Raw genomic sequence first — 14,974 nt, forward strand, 5'->3', positions numbered from 1 at the left:
TCAATTGAACTTCTAACAATAAGTAATTTGTAAATCTTGAACATTTTGAATTCTTAGTTCTAATGTAGAAGCAACTAGAATAAAAATTTTAACATGAATTTTTGGGATAAAATTATAAAAAAAAATTTCGAAAATTAATTTTCGACCTTATTTGTTTCCCGATCTTTAAAAATCTACAGTAGCGCCACTCGATGAAAAATTGTCGATATTTTAAATTCTTATAAAAATGATCGCACAATAACTTTTAAGACATGGTTGCAAAAGGCAGACTTCAGTCTTCAAAATCACGATAGATTTAGTTATCAAAAAATTTTTTTAGCTTCTATATAAAAACATTTGACTTTGCAAATTATTTAAAAAAGAAGCCTTTACTTATCCTCCTTCAAAATGGATAATAGTGAAAACATTTTTGGAAAAAAAAGAACTCAATATTGTAAAAATCACGTTTTTAAAATGACCTCCATTAGATCGTCCTACGATTTTTTTTTACGAAATTAAAATAGGTTAAAATATTTTCGTTTAGTATAATGTTTTCACACTTGATAAAAACTCGTCGACAGTTTAAATTATAATTACATATAATTATAAGAAAAAATACCATAATAATCTAAAAAAACCATATAATAATCTACCTAGGTTCTGCTTTCATAATACTTAATTCGTTTTTTCCAAAGATATTTTAAAGGTACAGATAATGATACTTTCTCTCGAAAATTTTGCAAAAATTTTCAAACATCCTTATGTAAATATGTGAAAAAAATTTTGTTCACAACTACATCCATCATTATCTTTAAAATGAATGTTTCATGGTTACAGCGATCCTTTGAAACTTGTTGAAATTTTTTTTTTTTTTTTTGTGATAATGATAAAGATTTAAAGTATGAATAATGTGCAATATCGCGTGCAATATCGAACAACGTGTGAGGTCCGGTTTGCGTTGTGTAATCAAAGTGAAATGATAAACCGAATCGAGATCTGTATGCCCTGATCAATCTGCCGTAGAAACTGAAATATTAACGTATCACGAATTGAATTGAAACAGTTGTCGAAGAAAGTAACGCGACAGAATGATTAATAATTGGTCGGGACATATACGATCATGTTACTGCTGTTCAGGTGGAATACAGAATGTTTCATTAAACCACCTGAATATCTTTTCTATTAGTAATACTACGTTCTCTATTAGTTCTCTATACTACGATGTAATTTAAATTGATTGAAGAGACAAATCGAAGGGAAGAACTATTTTTTTAAAAATATCATTTTTTATTGTTTTTTTCAAGGTCATTACTTTTTTTTTATGTAGGAAACGTGTATTTTTTTTATTCCATTATATATATAGCTCATCAAAAAATGTATTCAGATATGTTTACGATATGACCTTGGACTTCAAAATTTTTTAATTTAATCGTGAAACTCGCTGTTGAGCGAGATTCCAGATTAGAACGACAAAAGAAGTGATCTTGAGAATGTAAACAAACACTATTACGTATTGTTGTATGAAATTTGTTTAGTATTAGTTCTTTGAAGGATTTGCTCGCTATTAGTTTTTTTTTGGTGATCATCGGCAAGTGATTCATAAGATAGAGAACAGAATTAATTATATTTGTGGTAGTAAAAACATTGTTGTTTTTATATTTTGAAAAATTTTATTTATTAGATAAATATTAAAAAAAAGAGGTATCCTATTTTTTATCATATTTAGTGATAACTATTGTATATAAAATTATTATATAAAAAGCATAGATAATTTTCTTAATACTGTATATAAGCTTAATGAACAATTATAATATTAATATAATAATAGAATTAATGTATAACTAAAGTATAAAACTTGTATCGATTGTGTGTTTCAGGTAAGAATTTGGCTATTTACAAGCTTGTTTTGCAATATCTGAGAAGACAGTGGGCCTTTTATGTAAGGAAAGACTATTAAAACTCTCATTATATTAATCTTATGATATAAGTTTATAGAAAGCATACGTTTTTATTATTTTAATAGACATTTTTATTTATTAGTATCAACATAAATTTATATTAAAATTTATATGAACATAGATAAGTAAAAATATCTATTAAAATAATAAAAGAAAGTAATAAATGTTTATTATATTAACATAAATAAACAAAAGAAGTTGTTGGATTCCGTGTAATGGAGTCAACATGCTTATAATTTAGAAGAGTTTATTCCCTTGCAGTCGTAGTCGTGTATGAAATAGAATGGTATAGAATGATTTACAATGTTTAATGCTCTTGAATATGATGTAGAATATGATGTAGAATGTTTGATGCTTTTAATGATATAAAATGTCTCTATAATGATTTAGAATGTTTTATACTCTTAATGATATAGATTGTCTCCATAATGATTTAGAATGTTTTATGCTCTTAATGATATAGAATGATTTACAATGATTTAGAATGTCTAATGCTCTTAAATATGATGTGGAATGATTTAGAATGTTTAATGCTTTTAATGATATAGAATGTCTCTATAATGATTTAAAATGTTTTATGCTATCGAATGTCTCTAAAGCATGTCCTTATATATATTTGGTTATTATCGTCAAGTGGAAGGGGAAGGAGCATAGATGACCAACTATTGGATCTTGCCCTTATGACTAACTATTCACAGTCCACTTTTATGTAGACTGTTGCTAACTCATTGTCAGTATTTGCATAGATTCAATATTGTCCAGGTTGGTCATCCAACAAAGTTGCATGACGTCCGTGTTGCAAAAGTATTGAATAGTAAAGAAAAATTTATGTTACAAAGAACATAATCTTTTGTTTATATATTTTGTAATCAAATAAAATTATTCAGATTGCGAAAAATTCACTATTGTGAATTTATAAAATTTTTACAACAAGCTACAAATTGGTCATTTTAACCATTCTGATTCTAGTTTTAATGTTAATAACGAATTTCGTTAACAAGCATATTAACTGCATTAAAAATTAATGTAACATAATAAATAGTGATATTAATAATTTCAAATATTAATATATAAAAATCATATGATTTTTTTAAAACTGAAATATTTGCACATGAAATAATAATATAAACCACAATATTTGTAAAAAAAAACTTTGGCAATTTTTTAATGCAAATAACAATATAACCATATTGTTTTTATAATTATTGTTGTACCTTTTAATTATCAACAATATCACTACCAAATAATTTCTATATAATCAAAGGTGTGAAAATCGAGACTTGTTAAAAACTCTCATAGAGGCCATTACGCTTGTCACTGTTCAAGTCGATTTTCCCATAGAAAATTTCACAGCAGTGTCCGATTTATCAGCTTGAGAAACACTTGACGCGGAGAAAAAACAGGTCCTCATTTCTCATATCGCGCCTGATTACAAAATCTCACACACGCGCGCGCGCAAGAACCTGTAAAAAGTACACGGTGATTGTCACACGGTGCACGTATTCGATTATCTGTGGAATGCAATTACCGCGGATTTACTTTTGTTTTCTAATCTTTTTTTCTTTTTTTATTCCTAAGTTGCATCGTACGACCAGTTTTTGTCTATAATATTCTGCTATCAGCCGATCGAGGAATTTGAAGTATTTCGAAGAATTTGGATCGATGTTTGAACACTTTTCGCGTGAAGAATTTCATCATTGTAGAATATACCGAGTGTCGAGGAAATACGCGATCAGACATTGGTTGTTCTACTGTTCCCAAGGAAGGAACGTAGTTACGTAAACATAAATCCGGAAACTCTTCCTTTTCAAGGTGTAGATGTTACTGTGAAAAATACTGAATGCCGGAAAACGTGAGCTTCTTCAAAGTCTAAGATTTACTAATCAATGTCGATATAAAATCATAATATAGGGTGGTCACTGAAAGACCGAATGATATAAAACAAAAGTAACTTTTACAAACACATGTTTTTTTAAATTTTTTATTATTTTTATATTATTTTATTATTTTATTATGGGTTTTTTCAGTATTCATCAGTTTTTTTTCTATAACCTACAAAAAAAAAAGAAAATAAAAAAGATTGAAAATGCACAAGTTATGACTTTTTCAAACTGTTTAGTTTTTCAGTGGCCTCCCTCATTGAAATTAATTGATAATATAGGTTAATATTTACTAAATAAATGTCAGAAGTTTTATTACAGAATTTGTAATTATCGTCAACGTAACTATGTTTCTTAATAAATGCTAATAATTGTATGTAATTTTGTTTTACTATCAGAAATTATTCTTACCAGATACGTACCAGCGGCAAATTTTGATTTATCGTTAGACCAGTATAAATCAAAACATTGTCCTGAAACATTATCATGATGAAATTGTAATTTTTACCATGTGTTATTGATAAATTTTAAGATTTGCAGAGAAGGCCAACATTTTTCAGTATTCGAGATTTTACAGTAACATATTTTCAGTTACGATGGAGTATTTAAGAATGTTTCAAATACTTCCCGTTTGTTTCACTGTAAACAGATATTGTTTCATACATTATCAAAGACGTTCAAAAATTTCTGGTGTATTACAAATCTTTTTATATGAGGCAATAATTCAATTTTTAAGTATTTCCACTCTATCAGTAACATTTAATATAATATAAATATGTAGTATAATAATTTACTATATAAGTATTTCCAATTTATCAATAGTGTAATCATAAATTAGACTGTTAAGATGTCTTCATAAATAAAGATTCAAAGGCTTTAAATGAGGAGAGTGCTTGTACCTTGGAAAGGGATAGTTTTCGAATCTATGTATATTTCTTTTTTACAATTAGAAATACTGAGAATACAATAGAAACATATACTTCTTTAAAATACAATACTAAAATATTTCCTGTACATAAAATTTAATAAAACTATTTTTAAACGTAATTTAATGACATTCACAAATTTTTGTTTTCGTATTTTAATTAATATAGAAATTTATACTGTTCTCTTCGCAATAACTTGTTTTGTATATGACATGTTTTTTACTTTTATCATTAGACTGCTGATTTTTATAAATTTACAGGAAATTTTAAAGTGCAGAATTACGCAGAATAGGAAAATATTTAAAATATTCAAAATGTGTTTGATATGTACCAAAACATTTTCTTTTCATGGCTATCTTGATCCTTGGAAATAAGAAATGATCTGGCGAATATGAGAAACGGTGCAACATTTTAATTTCTTTCTTTTTCTTTTTTTTTTTTTTTTTTTTTTTTTTTTTTTGCAGAGAAAAAGTATTAAAAGTGGATACACGTTACAAAATGCGCATTAAAATCATTTTAAATACTACAATTCAGTTCCTAATGTCACAGAACCAAAATCTCATAGAATTTATTCGCAAACGAAGAGTATATTCTCGAAATATTAATGAAAATTATTAAAAAAAATTTATTTTCCAATTTTCAATTACTTTTGAGACAGATGTACGCAAAGTTTCGTCTTTTAAAAAGAACGACACCTCGGCAATGGAAAATAATTGATACGAGTCCGACGTAATGATAGATACAGCTGACAGATAGAAAACTCAAAGATAGATAGATAGTCAGTCACTATAAATAGTGCAGTTTGTCCTATATTTTATAGTTGTCATTACTTTCATTGTCAGCCCGTTGCAAATGTAATTTATGTGTGGCCGTCGTCCTCTTTCGAGTTTATTGGGCGTGGATACGCCTGCGTGACGGTATCTAAACTGCGCTCTGGCATTCATGCGATCTTTCGTCCACCGTGAAGAGAAAGGGTTGGTAGCAGTTTTAATTCATCGTGGAAAATCGCGCAGGTGGATTGCAAATTATATATAAATAAAGGCACGTTTCCGCTAATCTACGCTCGTATTTCACGTGTGACAATTATATTGCGTTGGCTGGAGGCATTGTACGAATTAATGGCAAGCACATGACATGAAGATTTATTTATCATTTAACAGATTTAATAGCTTCTGTGGGTGGCTTGATCTTTACCCTTCGATAATAAATTTACTTGTTGACAGGATTCGTGAAATAAATTGAACTCACAATGCTCCGTTTTATTTTTTGTTAATTCAGATACATCTTAATAATATCTTAATTTTAAATTTTGCTTTTAATACTTCTTGATTAATCTTTTTCTCAGTTTTATTAATTAATTTCTGTTAGAACGAATGTGTATTTTTACTGTGAAGCCAATTAATCATAAGTTAATTCTTTAACACAGTATGTGAAATCTGTTTTAAGATGTTCATTTCATTTTTCCTTTACATATATCTGTATTCTTTTGTCCAAGTTCTTTTATTAATGATATTGGACGAGTCCAGTAAATAATAAGCGTGCATTATATTATAAGAAATAAATCCTTCAAAATATATCATTTGAACGAGATATATTGGAAGTTTTTAAATATTAGCAAGATGATGTAATAATATAGAATAAACTGATGGAATAAAGTTTTATGCATTTTAAACTTTTTATGAACATAAATTAAAAAATGGAATCTAAACAGAATTCTATCTTAAATTATGTATTTTAGTTATTTTTGCATCTCTTGTATCATTTATTACAACTTACAAACATATACAGCGTGTTTCGTAACTTGTGGGACCCACTTCGGGAGCTGATTGTACGCCTAAAAATAATGAAAAAAAGTCATATAAACATATGTCCTACCTGTCTTCGTTTGTGAGATATAATGAATTTTCTGTTTTAATTACTTTTTACAAAAGAAAAGCTCGAAAATGACCGTTTTGCATTCGAAGACAAGCCTGCACGCGTCTTGTCATTCATCTGGTTACTCTCTGTATCATTCCTGGTGTTTCTCGAATTTGTCGGAAGCTTTGCTCCATTCTATTTCGTAGTATTTCAGCATTTTCAATCGATGTTGCGTACACAATAGATTTTAAATGTCCCCACAAATGAAAATCTAATGGATTCAAATCCGGAGAACGAGCAGGCCATGCGATAGGACCTCCACGATCAATCCATTCATTTGCAAAGTGTTGATTCAAAAATTGCCTAGCCACTCGGCTAAAATGCAGCGGAGCTCCATCATGCATAAACCACATACGAAGTCTAATATCGACTGGAACTTCCTCTAATATTTCGTGTAAACGCGTGCTCAAAAAATCAACGTACTTTGTGCCNTGTTAGTTTCCCATCAAGAAAAAAAGGTCCAATTAAAAATTTATCAATCATTCCTGCCCATACGTTTAAACTAAACTGGTGTTGATGTCTTGAATGCACAATAACACGTGGGTTTTCTTCATCCCAATTATGATTATTATGAAAATTGAATATACCATCCCTGGTAAAACTAGCTTCATCACTATTGCGGTCTATGGAAAGAGAGTTTGCTCTGTTTATAAAATTCATTATATCTCATAAACGAAGACAGATAGCACATATATTTGTATGACTTTTTTTCATTAGTTTTAGGCGTACAATCAGCTCCCGAAGTGGGTCCCACAAATTACGAAACACCCTGTATATATAAAGTAGGCGATATTCTCTTAGGGGAGCAATAGCAGCCTCAGGTGCAATTAACCCCTTGCGCTGGCAACTGGTTGCGCGGACCATAACGAGTGACCGAACCGTATACAATAATTCGTCGCTTTCTTTTTCTTTTGAACTCACGGTCGGTATGATATATCACTGGATAGAAATGATTAAGAATTTATCATTTGTTTTGCCTGGGTTACATTTAAATATAATTAACTGTAATAATTAAATTACATTTAAATATAATTAACTTAATTGACTGAGAAAATGTTGCAGTTTTGAGACAAAAACTTCTCGACGTGCGTGGCACATTCCAGTGTAAGAGGTTAACCACTTGCGCTGGCAACTGATTTGCGGACCATAACGAGTGACCAAACCGTATACAATAATTCGTCGCTTTCTTTTTGAACTCGATCGATAGGATATCGCTGGATAGAGATTATTGAGAAGTAATAAATTTATTGTCTGTTTTGTCCGGGTTATATTTAAATATACTTAAAACTGAGAAAATATTGCATTTTGGGACAAAAAAATTCTCGACTTGCGTGGAACGTCAATAAGAGATTAACTACTTGCGCTGGCAACTGATTTGCGGACCATAACGAGTGGCCGAATCGTATACAATAATTCGTCGCTTTCTTTTTCTTTTGAACTCACGGTCGGTATGATATCACTGGATAGAAATGATTAAGAAGTAATAAACTTATCATTTGTTTTGCCTGGGTTACATTTAATTATGCTTAAGACTGAGAAAATGTTGCAATTTTGGGACAAAAACTTCTCGAAGGGGTTAATAACAATCGCGACCATTAATATTGCTCCTCGTTAATCTTACGGAGAGCGAGGCTGATTAATCGAACGAACGCGAACGGTTCGCCGACTGGCCAGCATTAATTATGCTCCGCGGACAGCTTTTCATTTTCGGGCCGATATTCGCCGCGGGACGCCACTTATACGGCTTTCACGGCCACTATAATCGATTTTTCGCGGCACAGCGATGACGCACCTCTATCTCTCGATCGGGCTATGTAAATCAACACCGCGGCGCGGCGTATATACATAAATAATCGTAAACGCGGCAGCTGAACTATGACAATATCGATGATCGTCCACTCGCCGCTGATAAAAGTTCTCCGCGATGATTTAAGAACTTGAGGGGGTATTCTGGTAATCCCTGGTAAGGCTTGTAAAAATCGACTTTTTGGGGATTTTTTTCTAAGGAAGCCACGATACATTTTGGTATGCAGTTTTCGCACACGGATTTATTCATACTTGAAGATTATTTACAATTTTGTTTTTTACGAAATTAATGTAAGTTGTGGAAATTATATAGCCTTAGGTGAAGAATGTTTTTCAAAACGGGTTCGAATGGCTGACGTGATTCCGGTGCACCTTGTTATTTGAAACTAAACAACTAAAATGCATCTTAATTAGTATATAAATATAAATATATCTATCGTATGAACCACGGAAACAGCGAAATTTCTAAAATTAAAAAAATGGCAGCATTTTGAAGTTTAAATATCGATTTTCCTTGTGCTTTTTGTCTTTTGGATGGTAAAAAAAAAAATAGAAAAAACATCAGATTTTGAAATCCGTGATTCATGCGATAAAGATACATCCGGTGAAGATCTACTCCAAATTTCGAGTTAATCGATCAACTAAAACGTCAGATATTCCGTCAGCCAGTTTAAAAAATATGAATTTGAGAAAAACATGTTTGAAGTTTCTGTTACCCGTAGTACAAAAATATTCATACTTACAATCAATCAATCGAGCTGTACAAAAAATAGAATATTATAAAATAATAACAATATAAAAATAAATAGTAATATTATAAAATAAAATATTTTTTGAGAAAAATACATTTGAAGTTTCTGTTACCCGTTGTACAAAAATATTCATACTTATAATCAGTCGAGCAGTACAAAAAATAGAATATCATAAAATAATAACAATATAAACATATATAGTAATATTGTAAAATAAAATATTTTTTGAGAAAAACAGATTTTGAAGTTTTTGTTACGCGTTGTACAAAAATATTTATACTTACGTTGCGAGCATACACCGTTTTCTTTAAACATCTATAACTTTGCTAATTTTACGAATTCAGACAAATCCTTTTACATAGATATTTTCGAAAGCATATACTTTGAGAAAATGTGAAACAAAAATTAATTTTTTTAAGCCTGATTACCAGAATACCCCCTTAACTACAGACAATTATTATAAGAAATAATATTATTATCATTATTATTATTATTACTATTTTAATTACAGACAATTATTATAAGTAATATTAAAAAGTAAGTAAAAACTAAGTAATATTAAAAAGAAAATTAAATATTTTGTTAATTCTGTTATAATTTCCATTATATCAAGAAATTTGTTTTTCTTGTTTCCTTAATTTCATTAGTTAAAGAGGATATTTTTCAATTTTTATTTATTATTATCATTACTTTATAAATTTTGTTCTACCACAAATGAAATAGTGTCCACATTTATACAAATATATTGAATAAAACCTGAAATATTTTAATATTATCTTGTGATAACACCTTACACAGAGTTGCGCTAAATTAAACTGTGTGTACACGCACGTTTCTTTGAAAATAAATCGTAAGGCAAGGGGTTAATTAAGTGAAATAGAGGTAAAATTTCGAACTTTGTCGCGATGAAACGCGGATGTTGTTTGATTCAGAGATGTGTTATAGATTAGGCCGGGAAATAATGCATGAGAATGATGAGATCGAGTTGTGGATGGTTTGCTGGAAGGTTTGAACTCGTTATTAACTTGTTGTGCTTATATAAAAGATTTGTTGACTTTTGAAAATTATAATAATATACTCAATTTTGCAATTTTCTATTTCTATTTAACCTTCATTCATTCCTTATTTTTCGAACTTAATTTGTCTCTTAGTGTCAAATTGGCACAATGCTGAGAAATTAATACCTGTAATGAAAAGACAAGTAGTTAAATTTGTAGATTCTTTTATTAGTAATAATTAATTCAAACTTCTAATTCAATTGCGTATAAGATTCATACAAATTCTACTCTGACGTATAAGTGTTCAATTTCTCATCGTGATTTTACCTCCTCTAGTTTCGACCAACGTTATGATTAGAATGCTTGTGCGTGTTTTTAAAATTTTTATCACAAGAAATACGTGACATCGATATCGATATAAAGTTTATTAAACGTTTGATAAACTTTTAGAATAATAATGATTAAACTTTAAAATAATTATAACAAATTTAATATACATTTTAAAATTATAATAATTAAACTTTTAATAAACTTTTAATAAACGTTGATACATTAACATAACATCGCGTACAAGAGCACTTCAACTTACTCGATGACAGTGTGCAGCTCCCGACACTTTGAATGCAGGAAATTGAGTTTGTCAGTCTCGAGTGGTCGCGACCGTTTCTTTTCACTGTCAATAGAGTGTCTGTAAAAACCAGCCAATCGTGGTCAGGATCTTACAGTCGATGTTTAAGACGTTTAAACCGTCTGGAGAAATTTTGTCAATCAAATTGCTTGGCAAGATGAAATTTGTACCATTAGTGAAGATGATTGAAACTCGTGGACGCAGTCCTTTATTGCAATACAGAGAATTTAAACGATTCAAGTAATTTTTATATCATTTTGTAAATTTTTTTTCTATTGTATTTTATGTATTTTTTTTTTTTTTTAATGAAAATATTGCAATTCCTTTTTTTTTTTAACACGAAGAGAATTGTAATTTCTTTCATTTTTTTTTTTTTTTTTTTTTTTTTTTTTTTCTGTACATATCAAGAATATAAGTTGAAATAAATTTATTAAACGAAGTTTTGTTAATAAAATCAAGTCGACAGATGTGATTAATTGTGTTATGATTATGGATTATGGATTTATAAGAAATTTTAAAGTGCATAATTGCATAGAATGCATATGTGAAAAATATGACAAAATGTATGAAATATCCAAAGCATTCTAGTTTTCTGTAACATTTTGTGTGGTTTTTAATATAATTTTCTACCGAGATTTCGCTTTTACATTCTCAGAAATATTAATTTGCATGAAAATCTACAGTTCTAGTTACAACTGCGTTTTCAAGGTGCTCACAGTGCTACTACAATTAAATACTTTATTTCATTCAGAAATTAATTTTGAAAATTAAATTGATAAATCTTACTAAATACTATAAATTTCTTATGAACCTCCTTGTGCTTTTAAATGATTATGACAATTAATTAATTAATAACAGAGTTACATCATTTTACTAATCTTAAAATTAAACCTACACAGTACTAAAATTCTGATGAAACTATGTATTTAAAAATACTCTCACATAATGAAATAAAAAAATACTTTCACACAATTTTTGCAATAAAAATTATTAATCAGAATTTATCTATATCAAGTGTACTATATATAACTACAATTAAAATTTAAAAAATACTTTATTTTCATAATAAACTTGAATTTTTTAAATAGAAAAGTAGATATAATTTTTCTTTTATTAATTATAATATATAACAGAGATTAATTTTCAGGAATATTTTTCGTTTTTTCAGTAATTTTTACATTGTTGCAAATGCATTTGATCGAAAATATCACGTATTTCTTGAATCGTCTGAAATTCATTCTGTCTATCATGTTTCTCACAGATCTCTGTATTGAGTATACAACAAATTTCGAATTGTGAACCAAAAATAAAAATTTAACGGATTAATGATTTGGCTCATATCGATGGATATTATCTGTAGACCTTAGATCACATTTAAACGTAATATTCACTAGCCATTGAACATCTTCTTCAATCCTCGTCCGCTCCTCCAACTTAATTTATTCCTTTGTGTCAAATTGACGCGATGTTAAAAAATTGGTACTTGCAACAAAAAGATACATAAATTTGCAAATTCTTTTATTAATTCTATTTTAGTAAATGGACTAAATTTTTATCTAATTGCGTATAAGTTACTCTCAGGCATAGATATTCAATGGTACATCGTAATCTTACACATTTAACACTAGAACTACCGATGACTAAAACAAAAAATTTCCATCAGAGACATCAGAGTTAAAAAAAAATAGAGAAACTTTATAATACAACGTGCACAAGCTTTTACTTGTATATTTTACAAAAAATTATTTAAATCTTCGTATAACTTTACTTACTGTCATACTTGTTTCTTTACTTTTTGCTTATTTTAATCTGTAGATCCATCGTTTGAAGTATTGACATGCAATTAAGAATCACTATGTACACGTTCCACGATAGATGTTCGAATAGTTTCGTGTCTATAGGCATGTCTACAATTAACCACTTGCGCTGGCAACTGATTTGCGAACCATAACGAGTGACCAAACCGTATACAATAAATCGTCGCTTTCTTTTTCTTTTGAACTCATCGGTATCATATCACTGGGTAGAAATTATTGATAAGTAATAAATTTATTATTTGTTCTGCCCGGGTTATACTTAAATATACGTAAAACTGAGGAAATACTGCAATTTTGGGAGAAAAAATTCTCAAGAGGTTAACCACTTGCGCTGGCAACTGATTTGCGGACCATAACGAGTGACCAAACCGTATACAATAATTCGTCGCTTTCTTTTTCTCTCGAACTCGTCGGTATCATATCACTGGGTAGAAATTATCGAGAAGTAATAAATTTATTATTTGTTCTGCCCGGGTTATACTTAAATATACGTAAAACTGAGGAAATATTGCAATTTTGGGACAAAAAACTCTCGACGTGCGTCCAGCGCAAGAGGGTTAACCACTTTGCGGACCATAACGAGTGACCAAACCGTATACAATAATTCGTCGCTTTCTTTTTCTTTCGAACTCGTCGGTATCATATCATTGGGTAGAAATTATTGAGAAGTAATAAATTTATTATTTGTTTTGCCCAGGTTATACTTAAAACTATATTATAGTTTATATATATATAGTTATAGTTATAGTTTAAACTATATATTATAACTATATTAAACTAAATATATTAAATGTAATTAAACTACATATATAAAAACTATATTAAAACTATATTATAGTTTATATATATATATGTAGTTTTATATATATATAGTTATAAATGTAATTAAACTACATATATAAATACTATATTAAAACTATATTATAGTTTATATATATATATATATATATTATATATTATATATATTATATGTATATATAGTTATAATTATAGTTTAAACTATGTTATACTTAAAATATACGTAAAACTGAGGAAATATTACAATTTTGGGACATGCGTGACACATCATTCCAGCGCAAAAGGTTAATACTTACTTAATACGATGCTTTAATCGGGAGGGCAAGTCCGTGGTTCAAGACAGCTGGTATGTCGCTGATCGGCGCCATTGTCTGACAATTAACATAGCAGACAATTGTCAATAGACACATACACGGGATTTTGTATCGGTGCGGATTACGCCTCGTTTGGAATTTACGGACGCGTGACACTGGCGTCGCGGAATCGCGTTTACGAGATTGCGTTTTCATTCATTCACCGTTCATTCACGCCTAGACAAACGAAACGCCGCTTTACTGATCAATGAAACCTTTCGTAACGGATGGTGGACGTCGCAACAACGTGCGGCCAATTATTTATGTATTTTAGCTGGAACGACTGGAGGCGGCACGTAGGCTCCGCCGGCAAACAGAATGGATCGTTGTTAAACATGATTTTTTTTAACCGGCTACGTTTCGGTTTATGTCAGTTTAATGCGAAGAAACACGGAGGTTGAAACAAGGAACGGTGTATTGCGTGTGGCTGATACGTGAAACTGAAGAAGTGAGAATTAAATTGTGATTGTAGGATGATTGTAAAACCGGCGATCTGATTCAGTAGTTGGCGACAGATTTTCTGATTTTATTTTGTAAACAGCGGTCGTATTGTTTTATATTGTTTAAAAAAGAAGTTAATTAACCTCTTGCGGAATGACGTGCCATGCACGTCGAGAATATTTGATTCAAAATTGCAATATTTTCTCAGTTTTAATTATAAGGCAAAACAAATAATAAATTTATTCCTTCTCAGTAATTTCTATCCAGTGATATACCGAAATAAATATAACATTTTTATTTTTTATACAAGAAAAAGTTTTTTTGTTTTTTTATTTTAGTAAAATTATATATTTATTATGATACAAGATTATAATATTATAAATTATTATTGTATAAGTGTCTTTTATTTTAGTAAAATTATCTCGCATGTTTTAGGAATAAAAATACGTATGAAAAACAATTTTACTGTTACCTTTGGTTTAAAATTAAAATCTAATTTGTGAATAAACTGAATAAAATGATTCACATTCTATTAACTTAATAAACGTAATTTTGAATGAGTCAACCCTCCGATATTTAGTACAAAATACGTGCTATCAATTTAGGTGTTTAAAACACTGTATTTATTAGCACAAAACAGTTCTTTTATATCGCTAACAAGGCATCTTATGACCAAATGCAACATTTGGACATTTTTTAACATAATTTCATGGCATAAAAA

At 29.3% G+C, this 14,974-nt stretch overlaps 1 protein-coding gene across 1 annotated transcript in view; it reads left to right on the plus strand.

The window, feature by feature from the left end:
* Positions 1-1,877: 1,877 nt before the first annotated feature.
* The window catches only part of LOC122528831 (laminin subunit alpha-1), a 370,357-nt gene continuing 357,260 nt past the window's right edge, over positions 1,878-14,974 (plus strand). Inside the window, exon 1 of the mRNA XM_043654368.1 lies at positions 1,878-1,918. The gene's annotated coding sequence lies outside the window, so the exon portion shown is untranslated. The remainder of the gene's footprint in view (positions 1,919-14,974) is intronic.

Source organism: Frieseomelitta varia, unplaced genomic scaffold (genome assembly GCF_011392965.1).
Source record: "Frieseomelitta varia isolate USP_RPSP 00005682 unplaced genomic scaffold, Fvar_1.2 scaffold_264, whole genome shotgun sequence".
Taxonomy (NCBI): domain Eukaryota; kingdom Metazoa; phylum Arthropoda; class Insecta; order Hymenoptera; family Apidae; genus Frieseomelitta; species Frieseomelitta varia.